Source organism: Myotis davidii, unplaced genomic scaffold (genome assembly GCF_000327345.1).
Source record: "Myotis davidii unplaced genomic scaffold, ASM32734v1 scaffold59, whole genome shotgun sequence".
Taxonomy (NCBI): Eukaryota; Metazoa; Chordata; class Mammalia; order Chiroptera; family Vespertilionidae; genus Myotis; species Myotis davidii.
The window spans coordinates 2,568,554-2,584,354 of record NW_006293001.1 but is presented as its reverse complement, the minus strand read 5'-3'; positions in this window follow the sequence as shown (position 1 = coordinate 2,584,354).

Here is a 15,801-nt window from a genome sequence, read left to right as displayed (position 1 = left end):
GGTGGGAATGGACACATATGTAATACCCTTTGTAATAAAAAATTTAAAAAAAAAAGAATATTATCATCTCATAAATCAAGAGAGATACATAAAAATTGATTTATTCATTTAACTGATATTTACTAAATGCCTCCTACTGATCCAAAATTGTGCTAGACACTGGAAATCTAAAGTCCCTGCCTCAAGGAGCTCAGTCTGGAAGGGAGACAAACAATCAGACATTTCCAAGGATAGTAAGACAGATAAGAAAAACAGAAAGTGAGCCTAATCCATATGGGCGGAGACAGGGGACACCAGAGACTGCCCAAAGATTCTAATCAAAATAATTGAGTTGAGGACAAGGATCTTGTATTTTTAACAGAAGATCCTGATATAGGTGGTCTGTGCATCACCTATCATAAGTTTGATTTCCATAGTTTATGTTACTCTAACTAGAGCTCTTTTCTTTCTTAAAAGAAAGAGTTAGCTTAAATATCTATAATATTTTAGCAGACAATACATAGCACTATATTAGAATATATATTTGTTGTTGTTGTTAATTCTCACCTGAGGATATTTTTTTCATTGATTTTTAAAGAGAGTGGAGGGGCGGGAGGGAGAGGGAGAGAGAGAGAAGCATCAATGTGAGAGAGACACATCGATTGGTTGCCTCCCGCCTGTACCCCAATGGGGGCTGGAGATTGAACCTGTAACCCAGTTACTTGCCCTTGCCCTGCAATCAAACCTATGACCCTTTGGCTCCCAGGCCAACACTCTAACCACTTCTCAGCACTATTAGGATATATCTTATATGATCTAACATGACATCCACTGTTTAAAAACAAAAACCTACCATTTATTTACTACATTAAGTACTGTGCCAGTATCTTATATAATTATTTCATGTACTCCTCATATCAACCCTGAGATGCATGCTGAAGCTGAATGAAATTAAATAACTTACTGAAATCCCACAGCTATTAAGCAGAAGTCAGAACTCCAACCCAGGCTGCTTCCAAAGCACTTACTTTTTCTGTCATGCTAAAACTGATCTCTAATTTGTATAGGTTACCAGATGAAACATTTGCCTCAATTCTAATTTCCACAAAGAAAAATATGAACACCAAATCCAAACTCAAAGTTGGTACTATGGTCAGAAACTTTTAAAACAATGAACCTGGTCAAGGCAATCATAAAGTATTTCTATCACCAATGACGCATGGAAATGTGGCCTCATATTTAGGCTTCATACTGAAGTTCATTCAGAAAAGATGGAATAGAAAGCATGTGATCCTATGTCTTGACAGAAAATAATTGGGGTGGTAACTACTCTGTCAGCATGAGAAATCCTGTGGTGGTAATTCTTTCTTTGTCCAAATAACAGCATGCTTTCTCAATGCTTCTACTATCTCTTTTACACACATGAGAATTCACAAATTGCCTACGAATTCTGGTTTAGTATCAAAGCGTAAAATCTGTATCCAATTGTTATTTCCAAAGAATAAAAGAGTTCATTAATCCCTTAAAAATGTATGTACCAAATGCCCCTTGTGGGCCAGACACTGTGCTAGGTCCTTGAGCAAGATCTCTACCCTTAAAAAGCTCACAATACAGCCCTGGCTGCTATTGCTCAGTGGTTCAGGAGACAGCCAATTGATGTGTCTCTCTCACATCTCTCTCCTCTCTCCTTTCCTCCATCCTTCCCTTCCACTTTCTGTAAGAATTCAAAAGAAAAAAACATCCTTGGATGAGGATTAACAACAAAAATAAAGAGCTCACAGTGTATAGGGACATAGAGACATGAGAGTAATTGCAACACAGCATGACATATCCTATAATGTAAACTCAGTGGGAACACAATGGAAGAGAAATGGCATTATTATTGCACTTTTATCAAAAAATGACAGCTAATATCTTAAAACTTACTATGTGGCAGCCTTTTTCTAAGGCTTATATTGTCATTTTTTCTTCACATTAGTCCTATGATGTGGATACTTACCCTGATTGTATAGATAAGAGTACTGAATTTTCTCAAATCACAAAGCCAGTAAATGGCAGGGCTGGGATGTACATCCATGCAGGCGGATTGAGTGAACTACTTGACCACTGCACTGTAATGCTCCTTATAGTAGGGAAGGCGTGGAAATGGAAATCTCTGTCTCTAAGTAGTTCTGGTATCCTGGACAGATTTCTCACCCTGGTACTTCCTTTACTTTATTGGTTAAATAACAGGGTTGTCCTAAACGTGATATATTTTGCATCTGCAGAATACTAAATTAGGTAAAACTGAAGACTGATTCAAATTCAAGCTTGGCACTAATTGGTTGAAAAAGCTTAAGCAAGTCAGATAACACCCAAGCCTCAGTATCCAAGCCATTCTGCATGTTATCATTTTTTAAATGTTCTGGAATTTCTAAATGTGCCATACAGTCATAAATCTCCAAACAATATCACAAAGTAAATTCTCCCCATTCCATGTCCCTGTGGTAACCAGTCCAGACAACGTCTCTCCTACTTTCTTCTACTATGCAGTTTTCCCTCGCTGGCAAAACCAAATACGAAACTACTGATGTGGTGCGTACTAGTATGTTTGCATCCATTCATCCATCCATCCATTGATTCAAGGCTTATGAAGCAGTATGTACATTATGTGCTATAATAAGTTATAAATTACATCATGTGCTAAATATCACTATATGAAGATAAGTAAGATATAAAGAATATACAGATAAATAAGACATAAACCCTCAGAGAGCTAACAATGTACTTATAAGTGGGAAAAAGCAAACATTCATTTAACATTCCATATGACAACTACCATAATAAAGTGTGAAATAGGTTCTTGGGGGAAACAGATTAAAAGTATTTCAGACAGAAGGAACAGCATGCATTCCATACTCTAAGTGCTATATGCCTTAAATATAGACTATATAAAAGGAAATGTCAGGGAGAAAAAGATAAAAGTGAAGACACTGACCAGGTTATTAGAGACCTATTTACCATACTCAATAGATGGCACTTTATCCTATGAATGTTAGGAAGATGTTTAAGGATCCTAAGTAGAAAAGTGACATGACAATACAGGCAATTGGAAAATCTACATGGAAGATGTTGGGGCAAAGCTAGAGGCAGAGACCCCAGTTAGTTAGCTGATAAGAGATAATAAGAGCCTAAATTATGATAGCTGCAGTAATAAAAGGAAACAGTTTCAAGAGATATACAAGAGGAAGATTATGCCAATGTTTATGGCCTGAGCAAGTTAAAGGATAGCATTTCCATTGCCTCTGATAGATGAGGACTGAGAATTTCATTTGTATTTAACAATAAGGAAGTTTTGGGGGACTTTCTCAAGAGCAGTTTATGTAGTGGTGGGAGCAGTCCGAAGAGAGAGATTGGAATATAGACAATTGTACTTCAGAAGATTGGAAAAGAGGAGCAAAGAATTAGGGCAGAAGTGGAAGGAGAAGTGGGCTCAAAAAGAGAAATCAGTTATTATTTACCTTGCAGACTAGGCCAGTAAAGTGAAAATAAATATCTTATCTTTTCAAATAATTTCACCATATCCCATTTATGAGTTAATTTTTGTTTTTTGTTTTGCTTTCGCCTATTCCTTGTGAGCAGCAAGTTAGTAAAATAATGAAATAACTGTACTCATTCAAGTCAAAAATACAGCAGTGCAACAATAATACCTCAAACAAATTAACTGCAAGAACATGTGTAAAATAAGTCTTTTATATCAGAAAGGGAGGTGAAACATTTACTGAGAAAAGAGTGTGGTGGTTTGATCAGTAATAAGTAAGAGTCATTTCCTTTATTAAAATGCCTGATTACATAAGAAGTGTGCAAATATTTTTAAACTGTATCATGGTATCAGTCCTCTCACCATGAAGTTTTAATTCCTGTGGTCTGGTAGACATAAATCTGCTGGAGACAGGAAGCAAAGAATGGCATTCAGCTGAATGAATGAATGAATCATTAAGGTAAACTAATACAATTTCCAGAGTCAGATCAGGACATCAGGAATAACAACAATGTGGCTCTCTTCATAAAAACATGGAAGTTTTTATTTTATTTTTTGGGTTTTTTCCCACAAAGAGTGAAAAAAGATATTGATTTGGGGCTCCATTCAAAAGATTCCATTAGTCTATGTTCCAAGACAGTATGGACTACGTCTGTCTTCCTCCCGGTTGTTCTCCCAGGTCTATTGTGGTACTGAATGCATGAATTCAATAAAGGTTTTTAGTAAAAGAGTGAATTAATGAAAACATGTAAAAATCAGTTAAATGAATGAACAGCACCTTAACCCTATGACACTATACTAGACAATAAATCACAGAGAGAGACTCAGCTAATAAAATGCTTCTTCAATAACCACCACACAACTCTACCTGTACCACATACATAGAACATTTTAAAGTCTACACATGTTATCTATATTGATTATTCAAACCAAATATTACTGATCTCACTATGGTACATGGCACAGGAAAAAAAACTATTTAGTTTCTTTGTTTTAGAAGTACTAGGGGCTTTTAGCAGTTACTGTTCTTAAAAGTAAGGCTACCTTTATTTTGAAAGAATAATCACGAAGAAATCTGTGAAATCGCCATAAGTACGAATGCTGGGGTTGAAGACACAGAGGTGTGCTCTTAAAAAATATATATTGAATTAACCTTTAGCCTGACTGTGCCCTTCTAGAATAAGAGATTTCTTATATATATATTAATGTCTCCCACTTGATGTCATTTATGATTAAATAACACAGACTTTTAAAAATATACTGTTCAATATTTTAATTTTCTTGTCTGAGTAATGGAGATTAGACCACATCTGTGGGTACCAGTGGGAATTCCCCTAAAATAAATAGATGATTCTTTCTTTTAATCATCCTGAGAAGGCCTGGGCAGACTGGCTATGAAAAGGAGCTTCCCTGAACTAAGAGTTGAGGAATTAGGACTCTGAACGCAGGATTAATACAAATTTCTCTTTGTTAGGGATTGGGCTTGTTTGGACACATGATGCCACATGGGAGCAAATTTATATGGGGGAGCCGAAACCGGTTTGGCTCAGTGGATAGAGCGTCGGCCTGCGGACTGAAAGGTCGCGGGTTTGATTCCAGTCAAGGGCATGTACCTGGGTTGCGGGCACATCCCCAGTAGGAGATGTGCAGGAGGCAGCTGATCGATGTTTCTCTCTCATCGATGTTTCCAACTTTCTATCTCTCTCCCTTCCTCTCTGTAAAAAATCAATAAAATATATTTAAAGAAAAAAACTTTATATGGGGGAAAATAGCTTGCATAACTACAAGACTGTCTTTATTCACCAGTACATCTCTAGAATAACAGTATCTCAGAATGTGAAAACTGGTAGAGGGCAGAAAGAACCACAAAGACAGATTAGCAAAACATATAAAATCCCTTTGGAATGTATCCCAATAAAATATTCAAACAAGTGTGTTTAAATTTTAAAAAAAAATCCCTTTGGTAGTCCCAGACATCAACTGGGTAAAGGATAGAAAAAAATGTAAGTGCCCTATCTGTAGGATGGAAGTTTATAGTCATGTTTTGAATATTATGTTAACTAGAGTTAACATCTAGGTCTCAATTGTTTCAAGTCCAGGTCCAGAAAAGTGGAAAGACCCACCTCCCACACCCTTGCAAAACCAGAGTGAGCCATGACTGACAGCAGAACCATATGCAATGATTAACTACACTCTAGCATAGCATGGACCAATCAATAGAGACCACGACCCAAACTCCCTAACCCCCTATGTAATCCATCCCCTAGAAGCAATTGGGGAGCCAGGTGTGGAGTCATTTCCTTAATTAATAAACCTTTACTTTACTGGCTGGCTGCAAACTCCTGTTCAAGTTTGATTGGGCTTCAATGAACCCCTTTAGTTCACTAACAGTGGATGGAAAGAAGTCAGTCTTGTTGCAAACATAACTTAAACTCTTAAAAGTATTTTTACCACCAATCAGAAAGGATATTTGAACCCCTATGTTCATAGCAGCACAATTCACCATAGCTAAGATTTGGAGACAGCCTAAGTGCCCATCAGCAGATGAGTGGATTAAAAAACTATGGCACATCTACACAATGGAATACTACACTGCTGTAAAAAGAAAGAACTCTTACCATCCGTTGGCCTGCGGACTCAAGGGTCCCAGGTTCAATTCCGGAAAAGGGCACATACCTTGGTTGCAGGCACATTCCCAGTAGGGAATGTGCAGGAGGCAGCTGATCGATGTTTCTCTCTCATCGATGTTTCTAACTCTCTATCCCTCTCCCTTCCTCTCTGTAAAAAATCAATAAAATATATTTTTTAAAAAAGAGATCAACCAAAGGACTTGTATGCATGCATATAAGCATAACCAATGGACACAGACACTAGGGGGGTGAGGGCATGTAGTGGGGAGTAGAAATGGCCAGGGAGAGGTCAATGGTGGGGGGGAGGAGATATATGTAATACTTTAAAGAATAAAAAATTTGAACTTAAAAATATATATTTTTACAATTTACATCTGTCAGAATGGCTACTTCAAATTGGCTATATCAAAATTTCCTGTTTCAGACAAAGACATACACAATTAAGTATATTATAACCATTTATCCAACAAACATTTTTTAATTCTCTGTGCTATGCAAAGAGCTATTCTAGGTACTGAGGATTCGGGAGAAAACAAAATACAAAGAAATTAGACTATAAGTACCAAAACTGATACTTCTTTACGGTTTAAAACCCTGTTCTCTCTCTCTCTCTCTCTCTCTCTCTCTCTCTCTCTCTCTCTCACACACACACACACACACACACACACACACACACACAACACATAAACACACACACACACACACACACACACAATATGTGCTATAGCAATTGAGAGGGGAAAAAAATCTCACTTCTAACTGAGGTTAGCAAGAAGATTCCATGAAGATGGCAACTGGTCTCAGCAATGAAATAAGATTTCCAGAGGAGGAAATAGTTATCCTATTTCCTCCTTTTAAGCTGAGGGTATGTTCTGAATAAACAAGAAAAAGCAACAGTATAAATAAGCTATTAAAAAGATCTTGGATTGACAAAATAATAGGACAATTACAAATCCTAAGGTTTAAAAGATAAGGCTGAAAAAGAGTGGCTACCAGAAGGAAGTAGGGGTGGGGGGAGGAGAGAGAGGATAAAGGGGGTCAAATATATGGTGACAAGGGTAGACTAGACTGGGTGGTGAGGACACATTGCAATAAACAGATGGTTTATTACACAATTGTATACCTGGAACTTATATAATGTTATCAGCCAATGTCCTCCCAATAAATTTAATATTTTAAAAATATAGGGTTAAGTCAAATCATTTATTCCAGATTCAGGGCATTAGCACTAGCAAGACTTTTACCTGTGCCAGAATTCTCTTCCCCCACATATTTTTGTTTTGTTTTGTTTTGTTAATCATCATCCCAGGATATTTTTCCATTGATATTTAGAGAGAGTGAAAGGGATGAAGGTAGAGAAAGAGAGAGAAACATCCATGTGAAGGAGACACACCAATTGGTTGCCAGGGTCATGTCCTTGACCAGGAATCAAATCTAAGACCCTTCAGTGCACAGGCCAACACTCTAATCATGAGTGACACCAGTTAGGGCTTCCCCCATATATTTGAATAGCTTGTTCCTTCTCATCATTCAGGTGTCAGGTAAAAGTTCATCCTCAGAGAAGTTTTCCCTGAATATACTTCCTAAAGAGTCCACATCTGAATTTACATTAATCATCTTTTTATTAATTTACTAGAGGCCTGGTGCACAAAATTCATGCACTCGGGGGGTGGGGAGGACTCCCTCAGCCCTGCCTGCACCTTCTCACAGTCCAGGAGCCCTCGGGGGATGTCCCACCACCATCGCTGCGCTTGCCAGCCATTAGCCCGGCTTCTGGCTGAGTGACACTCCCCCTGTAGGAGTGCACTGACCACCAGGGGGCAGCCCCTGCATTGAGCAGATATCTGCCCCCTGGTGGTCAATGCACATCACAGTGACCAGTCGTTCCGCTGTTCAGTCAATTTGCGTATTGGCCTTTTATTATATAGGATTAACTATCTGTTTCCCCTGCTAAAACTTAAGTTCCACTTCTAACTATTGTTAGAATTGCACTGCTCACATATACTCTCCTACATAAAACAACATAAAACATGAACAAAATATGTGAGGCCATAGTTTTCAGACATCTGACAACAGGCAATGCAGAAGAGTAATCCCTGAGAAAGTAAAATAAATGAGCTCTCTGAATGCCCAGCTTACTGTTTAGAGAGTGGCTGGGTAATGATCAGCAAAGGTGTGTGAAGAAACTACCTGAGAAGAGAAGGGGAACCACCTCAAAGGAGTAGAGAAATAATCCTTAGAAGTCAAACAGAGTCAGAAATACTACACTTTCCCATTAGCCAGAGTGCAAAACCTCATACTTCACAGGGCACTGCATAGAGTACTCGAAAATGTGTTGCCTTAGGTATGAGGCATAATTAGCCCTAGTTTAAAGATTACTCTGTCCTTGAAAAGCAAGGTTTGGGAGAATCAAATTGTTTCCAAGTAACTTACGTGTGTCCTGAAAGAAAAGCTCACGAATACAGGGTGGGACAAAAGTAGTTTTACAGTTGTTCATATGAAAAGTAATTCAATAGTAAATAAATAATCATATAAGAACAAACTCTGTGTTTTGTGTGCTCATAACTGTAACCGTACCTTTGCCCCACCCTATATTTACAGAAAATTCACAATAATTAGCAACTAATAAAAATTTTATCAGGCAATAGTGCAGTAAAGGCCTGGGGAGAGGTCAGAAGTGGGGTGAAGGGGACTAATGGGGAGAAAAAAGAGGACATCTGCAATACTTCCAACACTAAAGATACATTTTTTAAAAGGCAGGAAAATACAGCCCATAATGAGAAGTGTTAAATCAATCAAAAAAAAAAAAACAGACCCAGAAATAAAACAGAATTAGTAGACAAAGACAAAATAATTGTTTCAACTGTATCCCATACCTCAAGAAGGTAGAGGAATTAGTAATCGTTTCAGTTAAAGACACAGACCTCACTAATCTCCTTATAGAAAATTTAGGAATTATAAGGGAATATTCTGAATATGATTAAATTGGTCTTTTAAAATCTTCCTACAAAGAAAAACCCAGACCCTGATAGCATCAGTATGAATTCCACCAAATATTTAAAGAATTAATATTATCACATCACAAATTCTTCCAGAAAATAGAAAAGAAGGGAACACTTCCCTACCATTATATGGAAAAAAATAGTATGAGGTTCCTCAATAATTAAAAATAGAATTACCATATAATTCAGCATTCCCACTTCTGGGTATATATCTGCAGGGAATAAAATCACTCTCTGGAGAGTTCTGCAGCCCCATGTTCACCTGCAGTATTATTCACATTAGTCAGAACATGGAAACAATCTATTGATGAATGAATGGATAAAGCAAATTTGGGTATACATAGAACGGAATTTTATTCAACCATAAGAAGAAAATGCTACCTTTTTCACAACATGGATGGATATTGAGGACATTATGCTAAATTAAATCAGTCAGAGAAAGACAAATACAGTATGATATCACTTATATGTGGAATCTAAAGAAGCCAATCTCATAGAAATAGAGGGTAGAGTTGTAGTTGCCAGGAGATGGGGGTGAGGGAAATGGGGAGATGTTGGTCAAAGAGTACAAACTTCCAGTTACAATAAGTTCTGGAGATCTAATGTACTGCATGGTGACTATGGTTAACAATACTGCATTATATACTTGAAAGTTGTGAAGAGAGTAAACAAACTTTTCTTTAATAGTGACCCGAGGATATGTTTTAGAGAGAGGAAGAGAGAACCATCAATCTGTTGCCTCCCATATGTGTCCCACCTTCACCCAGACAGAAGATTAAACCCGAAACCTGGGTATGTGCCCTGACCAGGAATCAAACCCACAACCTTTTGGTGCACAGGAAGATGCTCCAATCAAATGAGACACACTGGCCAGGCCTTGTAATTTTAATTTGTATTTACTTGATTGCTAATGAGGCTAAGCAGCTTTTCTATATTTATAGGGCAATGTGCTCCATCTTTGGAGAAATTCCTGTTTGTGTCCCTTCTTTGTGTGTGTGTGTGTGTGTGTGTGTTATTGGGTTTTTCATCTTTAAGATGTTCATTATATCCTTTGGATACCATTTTTTGGGTTAAGAATTTGCTGCAAATATTTCTAAAGTGTCCTTCCATTTTTCCTCCTGTGCATAAGTATATAATTAATTCTCTTCACATAACATCATTAACTATCATGAACACAAAGGAGGAACATCATACTTCAAATTAAGTTTGTCTTCTTGACTTTATAAATGTTTTACTACAGCCATGACTAACATTTTAATATCTAGAACTGCCAAGTATGCATAACGAATTTTGACAAATTGTTATTTTTTTAACCTACACTGGCCAGCAGCCACTTTGAAATTGTTTTGTCTGGCATTGGTATCAGGGTAATTGTGGCCTCATAAAATGAGTTTGGAACTGTTTTCCCCTCTTCTATTTTGTGAAAGAGCATGAGAAGAATTGGTATTGATTCTTTAAATGTTTGATAGAGTTCACTAGTGAAGCCATCTGGTCCTGAACTTTTGTTTGTTGGGAGGTTAGTGATTACTGATTTAATCTCCTATTCATTATTGGTCTGCTCAGATTTTCCATTTCTTCATGACTCAGTCTTGGTAGAGTGCATATTTTGAGGAATCTCTCCATTTCTTGTAGATTATCCAATTTGTTGGCACATAATTATTCCTAGTAGTCTCTTATTTCTGTGGTATCAGTTGCACTATCTCCTCTTTCATTTCTGATTTTGAGTCCTCTGCCTTATTTTCTTATTTAGTCTAGCTGAAGGTTTTTCAATATTGTGTACCTTTTCAAAAAACCAGCTCTAAGTTTTTGTTAATCTTTTCTATTGTGTTTTGGTCTCTATTACATTTAATTGTTCTCTGATGTTTGTTATTTCTTTTTCTGCTAACTTTGGACTTCTATTGTTCTTGTTTTTCTAGTTCCTTGAGGTATAAAATTAGTTTATTTGAGATCCTTCTTCATTCATTGTGTTGGAGTTCATCACTATACGCATATCTCTTAGAACTGCAGCCCATAAGTTTTGGTATGTTATGTTCCACTTTTGTTTGTTTCAAGATTTTTTTAAATTTCCCTTTTGATTTATTCTTTTGCCTATTGGTTGTGTAAGAATGTGTTGTTTAATTTCCACATAATTGTTAATTTTCCTTTAGTTATTGATTTTTTATTTTCAGACTATTGAGGTGGGAAAAGATATTTGGTATGATTTCAATCTGCTCAAACTTGGTAAGAGTTGTTTTGTGAGTTATAATATTATTCATCCTGGAGAATGTTCCATTTCATTCTTGAGAAGAATGTGTATTCTGCTACTGTTGGATGGAATGTTCTATACATATGTCAGTTCAATTTGATCTAAAGCATAGTTCAAGTCCAATGTTGGCTTCTTGGCTTTGTTTAGGTGATCTATGAATTGCTGAAAGTGGGTTATTGAATTCCCCCACTATTATTATATTGTTGTTTACTTCTTGCTTCAGATTTGTTAGAATATTTGCTTAATATGTTTAGTTGCTCTTGTGTTGGATGTGTATATAGTTATAATTATTTTATCCTCCTACTGAACTGACCCTTTTATCATTATATAATGACCACTTATATATCTAGAGATAGTTTTTCACTTGAAGTTTATTTTGCCTAAGTATATAGCCATCTCTGCTTTCTTTTGGTTAACATTTGCATGGAATATCTTTTTCCATACCCTCACTTTAAGCTTATGTTTGTCCTTAGACTTAAAATGAATCTCTTGCAAGTATAAATTAGTAGTTAGAAAATAGTCACAAAGCATAAGGTAGCCCTGTGGATTAGAAAACAAGACCCATATATATGTTGTCTGCAACAGATCCACCTCAAAACAATGGACAAATTGGACTTCATGAAAATTTAAATATTTGTACATCAAAACCTCCACATATGGGAACAAATATTTGCAAATCGTGTATGTTTGATAAGGTATCAATATCAAGATACATACAGTACCCATAAAACTCAACAACAAAAACACACAACCCAATTCAACAATGGGAAAAACACTTGAATAAACATTTCTCCAAACAAGATATACAAATGGCCAAGAAGCACACAAAAATATGTTCAGCATCACTAATCATTTAGGAAATGGAAATCAAGACTATAGTGAGATATCTCCTCACACTCATTTAGGATGGTCTATCAAACAAACAATCAAAAGAACAAGTAATAGTGAGAGTAAAGAAATAGGAAACTTTGTGCACCATTGGTGGGAATATAAAATGGACAGCCCCTGTGGAAAACAGTATGAATATTTCTCAAAAAAATTACAAATAGGATTACCACATGACCCAGCAATTCCACTGCTGGGTATATGCCAAAAAGATTTGAAATCAGGGTCTCAAAGAAATATACATACACTCATGTTCCTAGCAGCTTATTCACAATAGCTAAAATGTGGATACAACCTGTGTCCATCAACAGATAAATAAGAAAAATGTGGTATATCATGTAATAGAATATTATTCGGGATTAATAAGGAAGGAAATTCTGAAATATGCTACAACATGGATAAACCTTGAGAACATTACGGTAAATGAAATAAGCCAGTCACAAAAAGACAAATACTGAATGATTCCACTTAAATGAGGTACTTAGTCAAAAATCATAAAGGTAGAAAGTCCATGGGCTAGGGCAGTGATGGCGAACCTTTTGAGCTCGGCGTATCACATTTTGAAAAACCCTAACTTAACTCTGGTGCCGTGTCACATAATAGAAATTTTCTGATATTTGCAACCATAGTAAAACAAAGACTTATATTTTTGATATTTATTTTATATATTTAAATGCCATTTAACAAAGAAAATGAACCAAAGAATGAGTTCATAGGTTCGCAATCACTGGGCTAGGGGGAGGTAAGAATGGGGAGTTACTATTTAATAGGTTTAGAGTTTCAGTTTTATAAGATGAAAGAGTTAGGGGATGGATGATGGTGGTGGCTGTGCAACAATGTGAATGTATTTAATACCACTGAAGTATGTGCTTAAAAATGGTTAAGATAGGAAATTTATGTGCATCTTTGCACAATAAAAAATAAAATAAACACTTGCAAAAGCCCTCACTGTTATGTTATATGAAAATAGAAAAAAATGAATGTTATTTATATAATTAGATTTTATTTTATATAAACTTTTATTCTCTTCTTTACCAAGATACCATTATGCTTCAGTATAAATATTAGAACTATAAATCAGAACACAATTAAATAGATATACAAGGAAATTTCACTAGTTTTTAAAAAATAAAAATATGTATTATGCTTGATATAATACCTGTTAAAACTGTGATTTAGACAGTTCCTGTTTAAGGTAACACAAAATCCAGCTGGGCAGGACATACACAATAAACTAACTCTATAAAATGTTACAGTAAACTAATTATAATGAAAACACAAAAGAGGGAGCAACTACTCTTACTATAGAATAAATTATAAGTGTATTTGTCCTTGAAGATTGAATAACAACGTAAGAGATAAAAAGAGAAATTATGTCCCAAGCATTGGAAGCTATTAAGTAAAAGACACAGAAAACTAAAAATGTGTTAGGGTGACAGCAAGGAAGTTTTTTATAGTAGCCAAATCACAGAATGGGTGAATAATGTGAGACTAAGGAGAGGAGGCAGAATTTATGTGCCTGAAAAGATAGATAATCCAAAATGCCAAGATAAGGAGATAGAAATATTTTTTCTGGAGTTAATGAAGAACTGGAGATTCCTGAGCCAAGAGTGATATGAGACTTCTGCTTCCATCAGGGCAGAATTGTCTCATATCCAGATGATCCCAACACAGAGAACAAACAATAAATTCTGCACAAAATGCCAAAATAAAAAGATCTTAAGGCATTGGAGAGTGAACAAAATAAGATGCATTATGGAGGAAAATCAAAACTTGGAAAAGGGGATTGGTACAGAATGAAGTTTTCCATTTCTATGGCTTTTAACCTAAAATCTTTCTGGCCTAAAGAACCAGAGGATAGAGCTTCTTAAGATGATGGCAACAGGGGTAAATGCAGTACTCACATTCTCCTACAACCACATCAAAATTACAACTAAAATATGGAATAGCCATCACTAAAAACCACCTGAAATCTGGCTGAATAGAAGCCTTACAACTAGAGAAGTAAAGAAGAAAGCACACTGAGACTGGTAGGAGTGGCAGAGGCGTGGATGGGCTGGTCCAACACTATGTGGGGCTTATTTTTAATTGGGAGGGATATCTTGGCTGTGGATGCCTCCTATGAGGAGCAAGAGGTCTCAGCCCCACACCAGACCCCTTAGCCCAGGGCTCCAGTGCTGGGAAGAGAAGCCCCCATTACTTTGGGCTATAAAAACCAGCAGGGATTGTGGCTGAATGACACAGAGGCTGCTGGAGACCCAGACAGTTCCTCTTAAAGGGCCAGCTCATGGTCTTCCTCAGACTCACTGTCTCTGAACTCCAGTGATGGGGCAGCAGCTTGTGGAGATCCAGGAACATACAGGGAGGAACTGTATGGTCTGGCATTGGGGCAAGAACTCAGGGGCAACTTTCTCCCAAACAGCGATGCTCTCAGGGGTCACTGTTCCTATGCTGAGACCTCCCTTGTCTCAGAGATGACTGGTAGGTGCCATATCTAAGTCTCCTTCAACCTGGATCACACTGTTCTCTCTGGCCTGGTGATTCCCTAAAACACCACCCTACCCAATTTGCAGCCCAACCCAAGATGTTTGCAGTGGCTTTTCCATATGAATGGCCTGTCCTGGCTCAGACTTCAGACTTTTCTAAAATCTCTCAAACAAGGAGCAGCTGGTGTCAGCATACCCCATACCTCTCAATAAAAGGCCCCAGGCCCAGCACTAGCAGCAGCCTGCCTTGATCCACAGCTGAGCCTCTCCTGGGCACCTCCAAGCCAACACGAGCAGCAGTCATTTGCAGATCACTCTGTAGCTTGTGCCAGGTGGGACACAGGCAGTGGCTGACTTTGCACCTCTCAGGAAACCCCAGAAGCAATGCACCCAATGGACAGCTTCAGACCATACCAGCCACACCAGATTACAACTCTAAACATCCACAAGTAACACACTCAAGGAGCAGACTCAGTGAGCACCAAAGCCCCACTGAAGCAAGGGGTGTCTCCTGCACAAGCAGACCTTCCACTGTAGTCACAGCTGGTCCTCACAGACAATTGGCCTGGGGTTCAATTCCCCAGTGACACCAATAGCAATCAAGGCTCAATTGCAACAAGACAGCCCACACAGAGGCCCATCCAGCTCAGGTGACTGGGGTGGCTGAATTATTAGGTCCTACAGGAGACCTACTATACAAGGTCACTCTACCAATTTCAGGAGACATTGCAACTTGACCTAATACATAGAAATAAACACAGGGAAGCAGCCAAAATGCAGAGACAAAGAAACTTATCACAAATGAAAGAACAAAAATGTCCAGAAAAAGAACTAAATGGAACTAAATGGAAGAAAACAAACTACTAGATACAGAGTTTAAAACAATGGTTTTAAGGATGCTCAAGGATCTTAATGAGAGCTTCAAGGTACTTAGTGAGACTTTCATGGATCTTAGTGAGAACATGAAAGATATGAAAAAAGACCAGTCCAAAATGAAAGATACACTAACTGAAATGAAGAATAATTTACAGGGAATCAGCAGTCAAATAGAGGA